This window comes from Bubalus bubalis, chromosome 9 (genome assembly GCF_019923935.1).
Source record: "Bubalus bubalis isolate 160015118507 breed Murrah chromosome 9, NDDB_SH_1, whole genome shotgun sequence".
NCBI classification, from domain to species: Eukaryota; Metazoa; Chordata; class Mammalia; order Artiodactyla; family Bovidae; genus Bubalus; species Bubalus bubalis.
The window spans coordinates 100996321-101014930 of record NC_059165.1 but is presented as its reverse complement, the minus strand read 5'-3'; the positions used below and the strand labels follow the sequence as shown (position 1 = coordinate 101014930).

The window sequence follows — 18610 nt, the reverse complement described above, 5'->3', positions numbered from 1 at the left end:
AATGAACTTTCATAAAGATTAATTATAATCTGCAAATACAGGTTATATGGCTTAAATAGAGATCTAAATGTATCTGTTTTTTTGGTTTTTTTAATCTTTATTTTTTTTTAGATTTTTTCCTTTTATTTATTTTTTAATTTAAATTTATTTATTTTAATTAGAGGCTAATTACCTTGCAATATTGTGTTGGTTTTGCCATACATCAACTTTTTTTAATGAGGGACTAAATGACAACCACTAATTTTACTAACTTAATTTGTGATACAAGTATAAAAATCCTACTTGTTTAAGCAAAAGTTTCATGAAGCCAAAAGGTACGGTGTTCAAAGTTTCATATTAAAGAATTCGATTCTTTGCTTTGTTGAAAGGGTAACAGCAATTTTCTGCAGATATAGGACTCTGTTGCCACCACAAATTAATGCTTTGAAGATCCAAAGGACCTAATCAAGACAGGTTCCTCAGTCTTATTTTTGAGAAAATGTGGACTCATAGTAGAATAAGGTACTAGGAGGTTATACCTCTAGATGGCACAAGAGTTCATGGAGAAGGATTGATATTAATAGTATTCACTTGATTTGTGACCTAGTCTCTTGGGAACAGAGAATCATTAAGAGGAACTTCAGTCTAGACCAGTGCACTAGGGGAAATCACATGCCTGAGGCTGGAGTAACAAGAGGGAAACGTCCCTAATGACCAGATCTAGGAATCCATAAATATCTCCTGCAGTCCCTCAGCTTCTACATCCTTGAATCAAAGGAGACATACTTGTGTTGGACTCCTGTGTCTGTAAAGAAACTGGCACTTCACTCCTTACTTCAGTCTTCTCTGAGAACATAGCTACAGACTTAGTCTTCAACCACGCAGGGAGGAATTCAGACTTCCAGAGACCTTCCTATCAGACTGTGTCTCCACGTGATCCTGGGAACACACAGCTCCTTCAGGAAAGATTCAGAGAGACTGCAAGCTGAGAAATTTTACCTGAAAGTCATAAGAGATTGTAATGAGAATAGCTCAGAGCCAAGACTTGGATGTGTGTGTTGGTCAACTAATTTGTAAATACATTATAATATGCTAAAAAGATAAATGTCTTTTAGACTTAGCAATACAGAGATCATTCTTGACAATTAAGTGATGAGAATGGAATTAAGTGGGCAAAATTTGGTTTGGAGGCATAAAGTGGTTCCAATAAAATTAGAACATATTCAGTTCAGTTGCTCAGTTGAGTCCGACTCTTTGTGACCCCATGGACGCCATGGGCCTCCCTGGCGTAGCATGCCAGGCCTCCCTGTCCATCACCAATTCCTGGAGCTTACTCAAACTCATGTCCACTAAGTTGGTGATGCCATCCAACCATCTCATCCTCTGTTGTCCCCTTCTCCTCCTACCTTCAATCTTGCCCAGAATCAGGGTCTTTTCCAGTGAGTCAGTTCTTCAAATCAAGTGGTCAAAGTATGAAGTTTCAGCTTCAGCATCAGTCCTTCCAATGAATATTCAGGATCGATTTCTTTTAGGATTGACAGCTTTGATCACCTTGCTGTCCGAGGGAATCTCAAGAGTCTTCTCCTACAACACAGTCATAATAGCTGCAGTGAAGTGAGCAACTGTTTTCTACCAGGTGATTTTCTATAAGCTCTGAAATATTAAAAAACTCCTCGACCTACTCCTTAGGAGGATTTTCCCTAGTCATGTAAGGGGAAACTGGAGAAGGAAATGGCACAAAACCCCATGGACAGAGGAACCTGATGGGCCACAGTCCATGTGTCACAAAAGAGTCAGACACGACTGAGTGACTAAACAACAACAACATAAAAATTTTACCATCTGTCCAGAGGGAAATACTCAAGAGATGTGTGTAAATTTGTTAAGGCAGAAGCAGAATGGCATTTGACCACCACATTTGATATTGGTCCAGCATTTGATCACCTTACATTCGACATGATGTGAGAAAGAAGAGTCTTGATGGAGAAGAACTAAAACATCTATGTGCATGTGTGTGCGTGCTGTGATGCTTCAATCATGTCTGACTCTTTGGGACCCCCTGGACTGTAGTCCACTAGGCTCCTCTGTCTGTGGGATTCTGAAGGCAAGAATACTGGAGTAAGTTGCCATGCCCTCCTCCAGGGGATCTTCCTGAGCCAGGGATCAAATCCATGTCTCTTGTGTCTCCTGCACCGACAGGCATGTTGTTTACCACTAGCACCACCTGGGAAAATACCTCCGTCTGACTCTAACACTGGACCACAGTGCTAATACTCAAAGACTCTTCCAAAGAACAAGACCTGCAACATCAACAACATCTGGGAGATTGTTACAGATGCAGAATCTCTGGGCCACTCTAGTCCTGCCAAATCAGAATCTGTATTTAATGATAAGATTCCCTAGTGATTCATATACACACTGATTTGGGGAGAATGTCTTGTGAAGAACCATGTTTCTCAACTTCACCACAGTTGACATTGGATGGATACTTCCTTGTGGTGGGGCCTGTCCTGTACTTTGTAGTTTGCTGACCTGCATCCTTGGATTCAACCCGCTATGTCCAGGAACTCTTCCCCTTGTGGGAAAATCAAATATTTCTCCCCATATTCCCAAGGATCTTCTGGAGACAAAATCATCTCTGATTGAGACCATGGCCTGGTGTAAGAGAACTAAGAAGTATTTTGTATTCTAAACTAAGTGCATCCCTTACTCAGTTCATAACTTTGGAACAACCATGTAACACTTCTGAACCACAATTCTGCAAATTTAGAATGAAGCTCGTAATTGTTCCATCCCCATTGATTGGACTTTTGCAAAAAATGATCTAACCGTGTCTTTTATGATTATCAATTTTTTAATAAATAGAGGACTTTATTTGCAATACAGATAATAAATGGCTAATAAACCCCAAAATATATCCAGTATCCCAGGCAGTAAAATCACTGCGAAGGAAAACCTTTGCCATCTGCATATTTGCATAGTAAATGCAATTCAAATGCCAACTTTTCATTTATATTAAAAGCATGACACTCTTGACTGATGTATCAAAAGCATACTTTTTTGTTTTTAAAATCCTTATAAGACAAGGATTATTTTAATGATGATTTTATAGCAAAGGAACACAGTTCTTTTATTGAAAAATAAATAAAAAATTTCTGGAGATATCAGGAGCTGTGTTCCCACCACAAGTCAATATTTCAGATTCAAAGGACCTAGTCAAGACAGGCTTCTCTGGCTCAGCTTTGGAGAAATCTTTGACTCAAGATTATAAATCAAGATTGTTAAAAAGGATCCATGTTTCACCCTTGGAAGCCAGAAGAGTTCATGGAATAGCAATAAGCATTGGATAGACCTGACATCTAAACTAATCTCTTGGGAACAGCAAATCAGCACAGAAAATTTCCATTCTGTCCAGACATGCTCCCATGGGGAAATGTACTCAGGGTTGGAGTACTAATGAAAATGAGCAGATACAGTGAATATAAAGAGCTCTTAATCTCTTCACTGCTGCAATGAGTGAGCAAATTCAACCTTGAGCTGGAGGGAGCATAGTTTTTGCATTTGGATTCCGAAATTAAGCTCAGGTACTCCTTCCTTCTTTATTGTCTGGAGACAGAGTTTGAGCCCCATTAAACCCAATATTATTTACCTGAAGTCACTGGAAAATCCAAACAGCTGGCCCAGAGCCTTGAGATCTCCATGTTTGTTTGCTTGATCGGCAAATTAACCTATTTATTTAGTGATAAGTCTCTATCGGACTCGGCAATACAAGGAATACTGCTCCTTATTAAGTTTTGGGGATGGAAATCTGTTGGATGAGACTCAAGAAAAAACAGAAACTCTGAAATTTTCCAGAATTTTGCAACATATAGGTGTTGGAAAATAAACTTAGGTAAGGAAGAATTTGCTGTTAGGTGAGAACATTTTATTCATTTTTTAAAATTTTAACATAGGGTATATTTGATGATGTTCTGCCTTTATTAGAAAGATCCAGATCAATAGGAGTAACTATGAAGCCCACTTACTATTGCAAGCCCAGTTATTGAGATTCATAATTCATAGAGTCTTCTCCAACACTGAGTATTCACTTGGAAAAATTGCATTTACTATGCAAACAGGAAGATGATAAAGAGTTTTACTTTGCAATGATTTTATTACCTTGAAGACTAGATATATCTGAGGGTTTATTAGCCATTTACTTTCTGTACTGAAAATTGTCTATGGATGTTCTTTGCTTTACATATTGGTATCTGAATGCTTTTACTTTTTCTGCTTTATTTTGTTTTCCATATAATTTCCTTCATAACTTATTTCATTTCTATCTCTGAGATAAAAGGCCAGAAATTGTGTTCCAACATAAGGAAAAATGGAAGAGTGAGATGTATTTTAAATCCCTTGACAAGTCTTCTTGCTGGAAATAGAGATACGTGCTACTTCTCTCTCTCTCTCTCTCTCTCTTTTTTTTTTTTTATTAACTTATTTTTTTTTTATTGAAGGATAATTGCTTTACAGAATTTTGCTGTTTTCTGTCAAACCTCAAAATGAATCAGCTATAGGTATACATATATCCCCTGTCTTTTGAAACTCTCTCCATCTCCCTCCCCATCCCACCCCTCTAGGTTGATACAGAGCCCCTGTTTGAGTTTCCTGAGCCATACAGCAAGTTCCCACTGGCCATCTATTTTACATATGGTAAGGTAAGTTTCCCTGTTACTCTTTCATACATCTCACCCTCTCTCCACTCTTCCCTTCCCCCACGCAGGTGTGTCACGCACCATTTCTGTGACTCTATTTCACCCAAAGCTGCTGTAAGCTGCAACTCCTTCCATTAGTCAGGATTATCAATCCCTAGTCTCCTTTATTCTTATTTTTTTTATTTCATTCCTTCAATTTTTAAAACAAGTTTGCTATTTGACATTTAAATCTTATTTGTATATACAATGTGTGTGTTGGGTTGTGTGAAACTTTATGAATTTTGAGTAGTCAAATCTATCTATATTTTGTCCTCCCTTCCATGGGTTTTCAAGCATAGAAAGTTGTTCTACATGCATAGATGTAATAAACCACCTTTTAGATGCATTGCCATCTTACTTCACATATCCTTTATTATTGTTACCTTTGCCTTTAGTGATTAGATCTATTTTTTAAATATCAATCATTTGCAGCCATCTTGTGGAACCCATTCTTTTGAATTCAATCAAAGATTGCATGTCGGCTTCCCAGGTGGTTCAGTGGAAAAGAATCTGCCTGCCAATACAGGAGACATGGGTTCAATCCCTGGGTTGAGAAGATCCCCTGGAGAAGGAAATGGCAACCCACTCCAGTATTCTTGCTTGAAAAACCTCATGGATAGAGGAGGCTGGCAGGCTACAGTCCATAGAGTCACAAAGAATCAGACATGACTGAAGTGACTTAGCAAGCATGCATGTATGATGCACTCTGACATTTTGTGTTCTATTTATTCAATTCTACTTTATTCTTTTTTATTGAAGTATAGTTGATTTACAATATCATGTACTTGCAGGTGTACAGCACAGTCATTCAATTTTACACACACTCACACATATACATATGTGTATACACACACACACATTATTTTTCAGATTATTTTCCTAATAGGTTATTACAAAATATTGAGTATGGCTCTGTGCTATAGTGTAGGTCTTTTTTGTTATCTATTTTATATACAGTACTGTGTATATGTTAATCCCAACCTCCTAATTTACCCCTTCCTCATTCCAGTTTGGTAATCATAAGATTGTTTTTGTATCTTTGACTCTATATTCATTTTGTAAATACATTCATTTGTATTTTTATAAGATTACATGTATGAATAATATCATATGATATGTTTCCTTCTCTATCTGGTTTACTTCCTTTATAATGATAATCTCCAGATTCATCTGTGTTGCTGCAAATGGTATTATTTATGGCTGAGTAATAGTGCATTGTATATATGGTCCACATCTTTATCGATTCAACTGTCGATGTATATCTAGGTTGCTTCCATGTCTTGGTTTTTGTAAACAGTGCTGCAATGAACATTAAAATGTGTGTATCTTTTCTGTTTATAGTTTTCTCCATACATATCCCCAGGAGTGGAGTTGTGGCATTATATGTTAGCTCTATTTTAATTGTTGTTGTTATGTTTTTTGTTTGTTTGTTTGTTTGTTTTAAGAAACCTGCATACTGTTCTCCACAGTGACTGCACCAATTTACATCCCCACTAACACTGTAGAGGAATTCCTTTTTCTATACTCTATCCAATATGTATTATTTTGGGGCTTTTTGATGATGGCCATTCTGATTGTGAAGAAAGCTGAGCGCCGAAGAATTGATGCTTTTGAACTGTGGTATTGGAGAAGACTCTTGAGAGTCCCTTGGACTGCAAGGAGATCCAACCAGTCCATTCTGAAGGAGATCAGCCCTGGGATTTCTTTGGAAGGAATGATACGAAAGCTGAAACTCCAGTACTTTGGCCACTTCATGAAAAGAGTTGATTCATTGGAAAAGACTCTGATGCTGGGAGGGATTGGGGGCAGGAGAAGGGGACGACAGAGGATGAGATGGCTGGATGGCATCACGGATTTGATGGACGTGAGTCTGGGTGAACTCCGGGAGTTGGTGATGGACAGGGAGGCCTGGGCGTGCTGCGATTCATGGGTAGCAAAGAGTCAGACACGACTGTGTGACTGAACTGAACTGAACTGATTCTGACTGGAGTGAGGTGATACCTCATTATAGTACTGATTTTCATTTCTATGTAATTAGTGATGTTGAGCATCTTTTCATGTGATGTTTGGCTATCTACATGTCTTCCTTGGAGAAATGTCTATTTAGATTTTCTTCCTCATTTTTAAATTGGTTTTTTTATTCTTGTTGTTGTCATTCAGTCATCTAGTCAAATTCAACTCTTTGAGACCCATGTACTGTCATGCCAGGCCTCTCTGTCCCTCACCATCTCCCAAAGTTTGCCCGAGTTCTTGTCCATTGCATCGGCGATGGCATCCAGAAATTTCATCCTCTGATACCCTCTTTTCCTCTGCCCTCAATCTTTCCCAGCATCAGGGACTTTTCCAGTGAGTCAGCTGTTCACACCAGATGACCAAAATACTGGAGTTTCAGCTTCAGCATCAGTCCTTCAAATGAGTATTCAGGGTTGATTTTCCTTAACATTGACTGGTTTGATCTCCTTACTCTCCAAGGGATGTTGTTTTACTATTCTGGGCATCATGGGGTTATAACTGGTGTTTAAATGTTGCCAGAATCAAGGAAACTTTGTCATAAACTATAGGGACCACCTGAGCTTATTTGATCCTTTTCCCTCACATTTTTTTTTCTGTTTTATTTTTTTTTTTCACATGGGTTTTTATTGTTCTTTAAATGCTGCACACAAAATGGCCATATTAAAATGGAGCCCCATATTTAAATGTCCATGGGTGACTTAACAACAGAAATTTAGGTATTGTTTCTACAGTTTTAGGGGAAAGATAATCTAATATTGAGAGCCTGTCTTGTATCACTGTTCCTAATTATTGTGGCTGAGGGTAAGAATAGCTGGTAGTAGCATTGCCCTTGGAGGACTCTGTGTGTGTGTGTATGTGTGTGTGTGTGTGTGTCGTGGGGAATGAGCAGTTCTCAAGACAGAGAAGAGTACCTGAGCACAGAGCTTCCAGTATGGGACTCTTATAACACAGGTGCCAGAATATTAATCAACATTAAAAATAAGGAAGGGACTCATTTTTATTCATAGGATTTCTTAGAAACAAAATTAATAAAGTGAAAGTATACAACATGTATTAAGAAAGACCCTGATGCTGAGAAATGTTGATAGCAAAAGGAGAAGGTGGCAGCAGAGGATAGCTCTTCACTCCAAGTTCTGACACAATCTCTCATCACTTGCCTTCTTCTACATTCCCCTGCACATGCAACTGCTTCATTTTGAGCCTCAGTATTCTGAAAAAAGTGCCTTTTCAAGACCTTTCTTCTGGACATTGTCTCTGTCCAGCCCACAGTTCCCTAGAAGAAATCACATCTCTAGCCCTCTCTTCTGTGAGATCTATGTTCAAATAGTTGCAAATCTATCTCAGTTCAGTTCATTCGCTCACTCGTGTCCGACTCTTTGCGATCCCATGAATTGCAGCACGCCAGGCCTCCCTATGCATCACCAGCTCCCAGAGTTCACCCAGACTCACGTCCATCAAGTCCGTGATGCCATCCAGCCATCTCATCCTCTGTCGTCCCCTTCTCCTCCCGCCCCCAATCCCTCCCAACATCACAGTCTTTTCCAATCAGTCAACTCTTCACATCAGGTGGCCAAAGTACTGGAGTTTCAGCTTTAGCATCATTCCTTCCAAAGAAATCCCAAGGCTGATCTCCTTGCAATCCAAGGGACTCTCAAGAGTCTTCTCCAACACCACAGTTCAAAAGCATCAATTCTTCAGCATTCAGCCTTCTTCACAGTCCAACTATCACTTCCATACATGACCACAGGAAAAACCATAGCATTGACTAGATGGACCTTTGTTGGCAAAGTAAGGTCTCTGCTTTTGAATATGCTATCTAGGTTGGTCATAACTTTCCTTCCAAGGAGTAAGCATCTTTTAATTTCATGGCTGCAGTCACAATCTGCAGTGATTTTGGAGCCCCCAAAAATAAAGTCTGACACTGTTTCCCCATCTATTTCCCATGAAGTGATGAGACTGGATGCCATGATCTTCGTTTTCTGAATGTTGACCTTCAAGCCAACTTTTTCGCTCTCCACTTTCACTTTCATCAAGAGGCTTTTGAGTTCCTCTTCACTTTCTGCCATAAGGGTGGTGTCATCTGCATATCTTAGGTTATTGATAATTCTCCTGGCAATCTTGATTCCAGCTTGTGTTTCTTCCAGCCCAGCGTTTCTCATGATGTACTCTGCATTGAAGTTAAATAAGCAGGGTGACAATATACAGCCTTGACATACTCCTTTTCCTATTTGGAAGCAGTCTGTTGTTCCATGTCCAGTTCTAACTGTTGCTTCCTGACCTGCATAAAAATTTATCAAGAGGCAGGTCAGGTGGTCTGGTATTCCCATCTCTTGGAGAATTTCCCACAGTTTATTGTGATCCACACAGTCAAAGGCTTTGGCATAGTCAATAAAACATAAATAGATGTTTTCTGGAACTGTCTTGCTTTTTCCATGATCCAGCGGATGTTGGCAATTTGATCTCTGGTTCCTCTGCCTTTTCTAAAACCAGCTTGAACATCTGGAAGTTCATGGTTCACGTATTGCTGAAGCCTGGCTTGGAGAATTTTGAGCATTACTTTACTAGTGTGTGAGATGAGTGCAATTGTGCGGTAGTTTGAGCATTCTTTGGCATTGCCTTTCTTTGGGATTGGAATGAAAACTGACCTTTTCCAGTCCTGTGGCCACTGCTGAGTTTTCCAAATTAGCTGGCATATTGAGTGCAGCACTTTCACAGCATCATCTTTCAGGATTTGGAATAGCTCAACTGGAATTCCATCACCTCCACTAGCTTTGTTCGTTGTGATGCTTTCTAAGGCCCACTTGACCTCACATTCCAGGGTGTCTGGCTCTAGGTCAGTGATCACACCATCGTGATTATCTGGGTCATGAAGATCTTTTTTATACAGTTCTTCTGTGTATTCTTGCCACCTCTTCTTAATATCTTCTGCTTCTGTTAGGTCCATACCATTTCTGTCCTTTATTGAGCCCATCTTTGCATGAAATGTTCCCTTGGTATCTCTAATTTTCTCGAAGAGATCTCTAGTCTTTCCCATTCTGTTGTTTTCCTCTATTTCTTTGCATTGATCACTGAAGAAGGCTTTCTTATCTCTTCTTGCTATTTTTTGGAACTCTGTATTCAAATGCTTATATCTTTCCTTTTCTCCTTTGCTTCTCACTTCCCTTCTCTTCACAGCTATTTGTAAGGCCTCCCCAGACAGCCATTTTGCTGTTTTGCATGTCTTTTCCATGGGGATGGTCTTGATCCCTGTCTCCTGTACAATCTCACGAACCTCATTCCATAGTTCATCAGGCACTCTATGTGTCAGATCTAAGCCCTTAAATCTATTTCTCACTTCCACTGTATAATCATAAGGGATTTGATTTAGGTCATACCTGAATGATCTAGTGTTTTTCCCTACTTTCTTCAATTTAAGTGAATTTGGCAATAAGGAGTTCATGATCTGAGCCACAGTCAGCTCCTGGTCTTGTTTTTGCTGACTGTATAAAGTTTCTCCATCTTTGGCTACAAAGAATATAATCAATCTGATTTCGATTTTGACCATCTGGTGATGTTCATGTATAGAGTCTTCTCTTGTGTTGTTGGAAGACGGTGTTTGTTATGACCAGTGCATTTTCTGCTTCATTCCATATTCCAAGGCCAAATTTTCCTGGTACCCCAGGTGTTTCTTGACTTCCTACTTTTGCATTCCAGTCCCCTATAATGAAAAGGACATCTTTTTTGGGGTGTTAGTTCTAAAAGGTCTTGTAGATCTTCATAGAACCGTTCAACTTCAGCTTCTTCAGTGTTACTGGTTGGGGCATAGACTTGGATAACTGTGATATTGAATGGTTTGCCTTGGACATGAACAGAGATCATTCTGTCGTTTTTGAGATTGCATCCAAGTACTGCATTTCGGACTCTTTTGTTGACCACGATGGCTACTCCATTTCTTCTGAGGGATTCCTGCCCGCAATAGTAGATATAATGGTCATCTGAGTTAAATTCACCCATTCCAGTTCATTTCAGTTCGCTGATTCCTAGAATATTGACATTCACTCTTGCCATCTCTTGTTTGACCACTTCCAATTTGCCTTGATTCATGGACCTGACATTCCAGGTTCCTATGCAATATTGCTCTTTACAGCATCGGACCTTGCTTCTATCACCAGTCACATCCATAGCTGGGTATTCTTTTTGCTTTGGCTCCATCCCTTCATTCTTTCTGGAATTATTTCTCCACTGATCTCCAGTAGCATATTGGTTACTTACCGACCTGGGGAGTTCCTCTTTCAGTATCCTATTTGTTTGCCTTTTCATACTGTTCATGGGGTTCTCAAGGCAAGAATACTGAAGTGGTTTGCCATTCCCTTCTCCAGTGGACCACATTCTGTCAGACCTCTCCACCTTGACCCGCCCATCTTGGGTGGCCCCACATGGCATTGCTTAGTTTCATGGAGTTAGACAAGGCTGTGGTCTTAGTGTGATTAGATTGAGTAGTTTTCTGTGAGTATGGTTTCAGTGTGTCTGCCCTCTGATGCCCTCTTGCAACACTTACTGTTTTACTTGGGTTTCTCTTACCTTGGGCATGGGGTATCTCTTCACAGCTGCTCCAGCAAAGTGCAGCTGCTGTTCCTTACCTTGGACAAGGGGTAGCTCCTCACCGCCACCCTTCCTGACCTTCAACATAGGATAGTTCCTCTAGGCCCTCCTGTGCCCACGCAGCCACGGCTCCTTGGACGTGGGGTTGGTCCTCCCGGCCGCCGCCCCTGGCCTCCAGCATGGGGTAGCTCCTCCCGGCCGCCGCCCCTACCTCGGACGCAGGGTAACTCCTCTCATCACCACCCCTGACCTTGGACACGGGGTAGCTCCTCTTGGCTATTCCTGGGCCGTCGGAGCCTGGCACTCTCGGCCGCTGCCCCTGAAATCACACCATGTAAAAGTAAATGCTCTTCTTTATATCTGATTTCTTTTTCCTCACAGCACCTGACTTCATCTCATTAAAAAAAAAAAAAAAAAACATGAATTTTTATTTGCTTGTATTCTTTCTCCATCACTGAACTATAGGGACTATTGTGTCTCAGCACTGTATACTCTTTGTTCAAAAGTCGGTCAATTCTCAGCTTGTACTTAGCAAATGCTTGACAAAATTACTCATTAAAAATGTAAATGGTTAGTATGAATGTGGGATGGGAATTGTTAGTTAGGGATGGCATAGTAAATCACTTGAAGGGGAAACTTCCATACCAAAATTATGGATGTAAGTTTTTGAATGCAAAACATAAATAGTAGAATTTCAACAGTATTTGCAATGCAAAATTTGAGATAATTAGTCATATCATTTGTTGTTTGCTGACAGTCAACTCCACAACATGGAACCAGGAAATGATACTCGAATTTCTGAATTTCTTCTTCTGGGATTATCAAAGGAACCAGAACTGCAGCCCCTCATATTTAAACCTTTCCTCTCCATGTACCTGATCACTGTGTTTGGAAACCTGCTCATCAATCTGGCAGTCAGCTCAGATCCCCACCTCCACACTCCCAAGTACTTCTTCCTCTCCAACCTGTCCTCTGTAGACATCTGCTTCACCTCCACCACCATCCCAAAGATGCTGTGGGCCATCTAGACACAGAGCAAAGGCATAACCTATGAAGGCTGCATCACCCAGATGCATGTTTTCACACTCTTTGCAGTATTGGACATGTTTCTCCTGACCGTGAAGGCCTATGACCACTTTGTGGCCATCTGTCACCCCCTGCACTACACAGTCAACATGAAGCCCTGGCTCTGTGGATTGATGGTGTTGATGTCCTGGATAATCAGTGTCTTGAATTCTTTGACTCAAAGCCTAATAGTGTTGTGGCTCTCCTTATGTACGGACTTGGAAATCCCCACTTTTTCTGATAAATTAATCAGGTGGTCCACCTTGCCTGTTATGACACATTCCTTAATGACATGGTGATGTATTTTGCAGCTGTGATGTGTGGTGGTTCCCTCAGTGAAATTCTTTACTCTTATTCTAAGGTAATTTCCTCCATACGAGGAATGTCATCACCTTGGGGGAAATATAAAGCATTTTCCACCTATGCACCTCACCTCTCAGTTGTCTCCCTATTTTATTGTACAGCCTTAGGAGTATATCTTAGCTCTGCTGCTTCCCACAGCTCACACTCAAGTACAGTTATCTCTGTGATATACACAGTGGTCACACCCATGTTAAACCCCTTCATCTACAGCCTGAGGAACAAAGACATAAAGAAGGCTCTAAAAAGAATCACTGGAGTGGCAGTTAGATAAGGGCCAATTGTCCTGGAGCTGAAGAAGTGCCTGTGGTTATAGGGCTCAAATAAAGAGAGCCAGAAATTGATACTGTTTGATCTGACTATGGATGCAGAACTTGCTCCTTCTATTTATTTCCTAGAATTTCCATTTATCTGAATTCAACTCCTCTGTACCAATTAAGTAGCTCAGCTTACTGAGCTTTATCATGAATAATGCATATAAAATTTTGATATGGGCTGCATTGAGTCTGTAGAATGCTTTGGGTAGTATGAGCATTTTAATAATATAAAGTTTCACAAACCATGAACACTTTATACTTCTTCATTTATTGATCTTCTTTAATTTCTCAGCAGCATCTTACAGTTTGTAGCATAGATGTCTTTCACTTCCTTGGTAAAATTTATTTATAAATATTTTATACTTTTGGATGCTATTATAAATAAAATTGCTTTTCTTATTTATTTATTTATTTATTGCTCTGATAGTTTGGCATTACTGTATAGAAATACAGCTTATGTTTTATGGTTATTTTTTACCCTACATCTTTATTCAAGTATTAGTTATGTCTTTTTTAATGGATTCTTTAGTATTTTCTATGTATGTGATAATGTCATTTACTAATACAGCTTACATTGCTATTTCTTTATTGAACTGGATGCTTTTTGTTCATTTATTGCCTAATTCCTCTGCAGAAATGTTGTATGTTGTATAGAACTAGCAAGAATGGGCATTTTTGTCTTTCAACTTAGGAGGAAAGCTTTCACTTTTCATATTTGAGTTTGCTGTTACCTGTGAGGTTGTCATATAATGCCTTTATTATCAAAAACCTTAGAGGTACATTTATTCTAAACCTATTTTGTTGAAGGGTATTACCATAATAGGGCTTCCTTGGTAGCTCAGCGTTAAGAATCTGCCTGCAATGCAGGAGATGCAGGATATGCATCTTTGATCCCTGAGTTGGGAAGATCCCCTAGGAGGGTATGGCAAGCCACTCAGTATTCTTGTCTGGAAAATCCCACGGACTGAGATCCCTGGAAGGTTACAGTGCCTAGGGTCGCAAAGATTCGGGCATGACTGAAGCTACTAAGCATGCACACATCATCATAAAGGATGTTTAATTTTGTCAAAAAAATTTTCTCAATCTTTAGTGATTATATTTTTTATTCTTCATTCTGTTAATTGGAGTATTACATTTATGGATTTATATATGTTGAGACATCCTTGAACCTCAAGGGAAACTCTCATTTGAATTCAGTGTATAATATTTATCATGTGCTATGGAATTTTTTTTTAAACTGGCATTTTGTGGGGAGGGAATACTTTGCATCTATGTTTCTCAGGAATATTGTTCTGTAATTTTCTTTCCTTGTAGTGTTTTTATTTGGTTTAGATGTCAGAGTAATGTTGACTTTGCCAAATGACTTAGAAAGTGCTACCTCCTTATCAACATTTTAGATTTTGAGGATTGGTATAATTCAACAGTGAAGCCATCTTACATGGGGCTTTTCTTTAATACTGATTCAAGCACCTTTCTAGTCATTGGTCTGTTCAGATATTCTGTTTCTTCATGAATCAGTCTTAGTAACTTGAGTGTTTCTAGGTATTTATTCACTACTTCTCAGTTACTTAACTTGTCGATATGTAATTGTTTATGATGGTCTCATGATTCTTTGTCTTTGTGTGGTATCAGCAGTTATGTCTCCTCTTTCATGTAAACTCTTCTTAGTCATTCCTCTTTTTTCTTAGTGTAGCCAAAAGATCACCAACATTGTTTGTCTTCTCAAAAACCACTTCTTAGTTTCATTAATTTTTAAATTGTCTTTATCGCCTGTGTCTTATTTCTCTCTACTCCAATACTTATTTCCTTCCTTCTGTTGACTTTGGGCTTAGTTTGCTGTTCTTTTTGTAGTTCCTTGATGTATAAATTTAGGTTGTCTATTTGGTATCTTTCTTTTATCTTAATTTGGCATTTAGCATGCATGTTAAGCCCCTTCAGTTGTGTCTGACTCTTTGTGACCCTACAGACCATGTAGCCTGCCAGGCTTCTCTGTCCATGGGATTCACTAGATAAGAATACTGGAGTGGGTTTCCATGCCCTCTTCCAGAGGATCTTCCTGACCCAGGGATCCAAACGGGTCTCTTACATCTCCTGCATTGGAGGCGGGTTCTTTACCACTAACACCACCTGGCAAAGTCCTTGGTGTTTAGAGGGCAAGTTTAGTCCTTTTCCATCATATGAGGATACAGGAAAATTTTTAATTTACAATCCAGAAGACAGCCTTCTTTGGACTTTGATCATGCCTGCACCTGATCTTACATTTCCAGAACCATAAAAAATAAATGTGTGTTGTTGGTAGACTACCAGTTTATGGAATTTTGTACAGCCCCCTGAACTGATGGCAACCCACTCCAGTGGGTAGCCAGGAGAATTCCACGGAAAAAGGAGCCTGGTAGGCTACAATTCATCACAAAGAGTCACCATGGCTGAACAACTGAGTACACCTGCCCTGACTTTTAGCCATTTCACAAGACAGCAGCTCACTACTTAAAAGCCAGCCACAGAATCATTCCTCTGCTCCCAAACTTTTATTTTAGGAAGGGCCCAGTCTCTTTTAAGGGCTACCTTGATTGCATCAGGCCAAACCAGGGTAACCTCACTCTTGATTAGCACAAAGAAAACTGAATTGAGACTTTATTAAACTTGGAAAATATTTTCATTTTTTTCCATAAAGTATATCGTAATATTGAGTGTTAAATTCACTTATCCACACTCAAGGGGAGATGCATCTAGAGTACATAAAGCAGAAACAGGGATCTTGAAGCTGTCTCAAAATTCTGATTGCTACACTAGGTTAAAGAATTGGAAGATTCAGTATTGCTATGATGTCAGTTCTACCTAATCTGTGCTACAGATGGAAATTCAACTAAATTTTTTTACGAATTTTATTTCTTGTAGTAATTGCCAATTATTTCTGATATTTATATGGAAAATTCAAAGAACCGCCAATGGCAAAAAAAAAATTCTTTTGAAAGTTTCACACTAGCAGGTGCTCTAAAAATATAATAACGAATATACTGTGATTTGGGGCTTCCCAGGTGGCACTAGTGGTAAAGAACCCACCTGCCCCTGCAGATCACATAAGAGATGAGGGTTCAATCCCTGAGTCTGGAAGATACTCTGGAAGAGGGCATACAACCCACTCCAATATTCTTGCCTGGAGAATCCCCATGGACAAGGAGACTGGCAGGCTACAGTTCATGGGGTCGCAAAGAGTCAGACACGACAGAAGGGACTTACCACACATGCACACAGAAACTTATGGAGGAGTGGAACAGAGTCATGAATAGACATATCTGCTCGATTGATTTTTGACAAAAGCACTAAAACAATGAAGAAAATAATGTTTTGACAAAAATGGGTGGGAAGTGGATATCTGTAGAGAAAAATATGTAAATATCTATACATCGATATCAGTAACTATATTAAATATTAAATGGTGCATATGTCCCACCCATATCATCTTTATTCCTATCATTTCTGACATTTCAAAGCTCAGTTTTCAACTACCATATCTTGATCTCTGTATCTAAGGGCTTTAAGTGGACAATGAAACATTCTCTCACCATCTGCACAGTTATCTGAGAATTGCAAGGAAATATTATAACCTTTCCTGGAATTCTATATTCTCATGATAGTCAATCCACACTTGATCTTTAAATAGTCTCTAAGATTTTTAATTATTTTCTTGGGCTCAAAAATCACCCCGGATGGTGACTGCAGCCATGAAATTAAAAGGCACTTGGTTCTTGGAAGGAAAGCTCTGACAAACCTAGACAACATATTAAAAAGCAGAAACATCACTTTGGAAACAAAGGTCCCTACACTCAAAGCTATAGTATTTCCAGTAATAATGTACAGATGTGAGAGTATGACCATAAAGGAGGCTGAGCATTAAAGAATTGATGTTTTTGACTCATGGTGCTGAAGACTTTTGGGAGTCCTTTGGGGACAAGGAAATCAAACCAGTCAATCCTGAAGGAAATCAACCCTCAATATTCATTGAAAGAACTGATGCTGAAGCTGAGGCACCAATTCTTTGGCCACCTAATGAGAAAAGCCAACTTCTTGGACAAGACCCTGATGCTGAAAGATTGAGTGCAGGAGAAGGGGGTGACAAAGGATAAGATGGTTGAATGGCATCACTGACTCAAGGGATGTGAGTTTTTGAGCAAACTCGCGGAGATAGTGAAGGACAGGGAAGCTTGGCATGCTGCAGTTATTGGGGTCACAAAGAGTCAGACATGACTTAGCACTTGAGCAACAGCAAGATTTTACCTGAAACCTTGCCTGATGAATGTTGACATGACCTTTCTCCCATGATACTCCCCCAAGAAAACACTTCCTTAAGTCCCTGACTCTTATTGGATGCACCTGACTCACCTTAGATTTCAGAATAGATGGTTGCTCTGAGATTTCCACTCTTAAATAGGTTCAAGAAAAGATACAATTTTGTAGTTTATCTGCCTCTTTCTTGTTAAAGTGAAGTGCTTTCCATATTTCCACAATCTAGACAGGAACTGAATTTTACAACTCTCTTTAACGTTGTTTGGAGAGACACAGAGAGAGGGAGAGAGGAGAAAGAATGAATATTTCTTTAATATCTAATAAAAGGTGTAGTAGTGCAAGTATGCGTGGATTAGTCACTCAGTTGTGTCCAACTCTTTGTGACCCCATGGCTCCTCTGTCCATAGGATTCTCAAGGCAAGAATACTGGAGTGAGTTGCCAGTTCTCTCCCCAAATAGTACAAGTAGCAATTTGGTATGTAACTCTATTTGCTTCCTGAGTTTGGGAAGGAAACTGAGAATAATTTGAGTTCAGAAAATAAGGTATTCATGTAATTGTTTTATTATCATTCCATAAATCAGTAATTAAACCAGTGGGGACTGGATGAAAGTACTCAGGATTAAATTTTTAAATATTTGAAATGTTTCAGGCTGTGGTTTTTCTTTTAGAGACTTTATTCCCATGTGCACATCACATGAGAATACATACTTGAACAGGTCTGTATCCTGTAGCATCCATTTAGTTAGTAGATAAATATTAATTATCATTAAACATTATGTATAGGGACATAGGGCTTCCCAGGTGGCACTGGAGGTAAAGAACCCACCTACAAATTCAGTAGACACAAGAGATGTGGGTTCAATCCCCGGAACAGGAAGATCCCTTAGAGGAGAGCATGACAACTCACTCTAGTATTCTTGTCTGGAGGATCCCATGGACAAGGGAACTTGGTGGGCTATGGTCCTTTGCATTGCAAAGAGTCAGACATGACTGAAGGGACTTAGTATGTATGCAAAGTAGTATAGTAGTCAATTTTGCTGTGGCAACAAGCAACTCTCTAAACATGGTGGCTTAAAATAACAATTGTTTACCTATTATCATATTAAATGCATGGTGAAAAATGTCTATGGCTCTGTCCATATTGTGCTAGGCTACCTGCATGTCTGGGAGCCATACCAGTGGACCAGCTCCTAGGTGGAAAATGCCCATTCTCATGATAGAGGGGAACAGTAACAGTAATAGAAAGGGTGGCCTCTTCCAAAGCCTCTTACAGC

General features: G+C 39.5%; 1 pseudogene; it reads left to right on the top strand.

The window, feature by feature from the left end:
- The first annotated feature begins 11919 nt into the window (after positions 1 to 11919).
- On the top strand, positions 11920 to 13005 carry LOC102394627 (annotated as a pseudogene).
- Positions 13006 to 18610: the final 5605 nt, after the last annotated feature.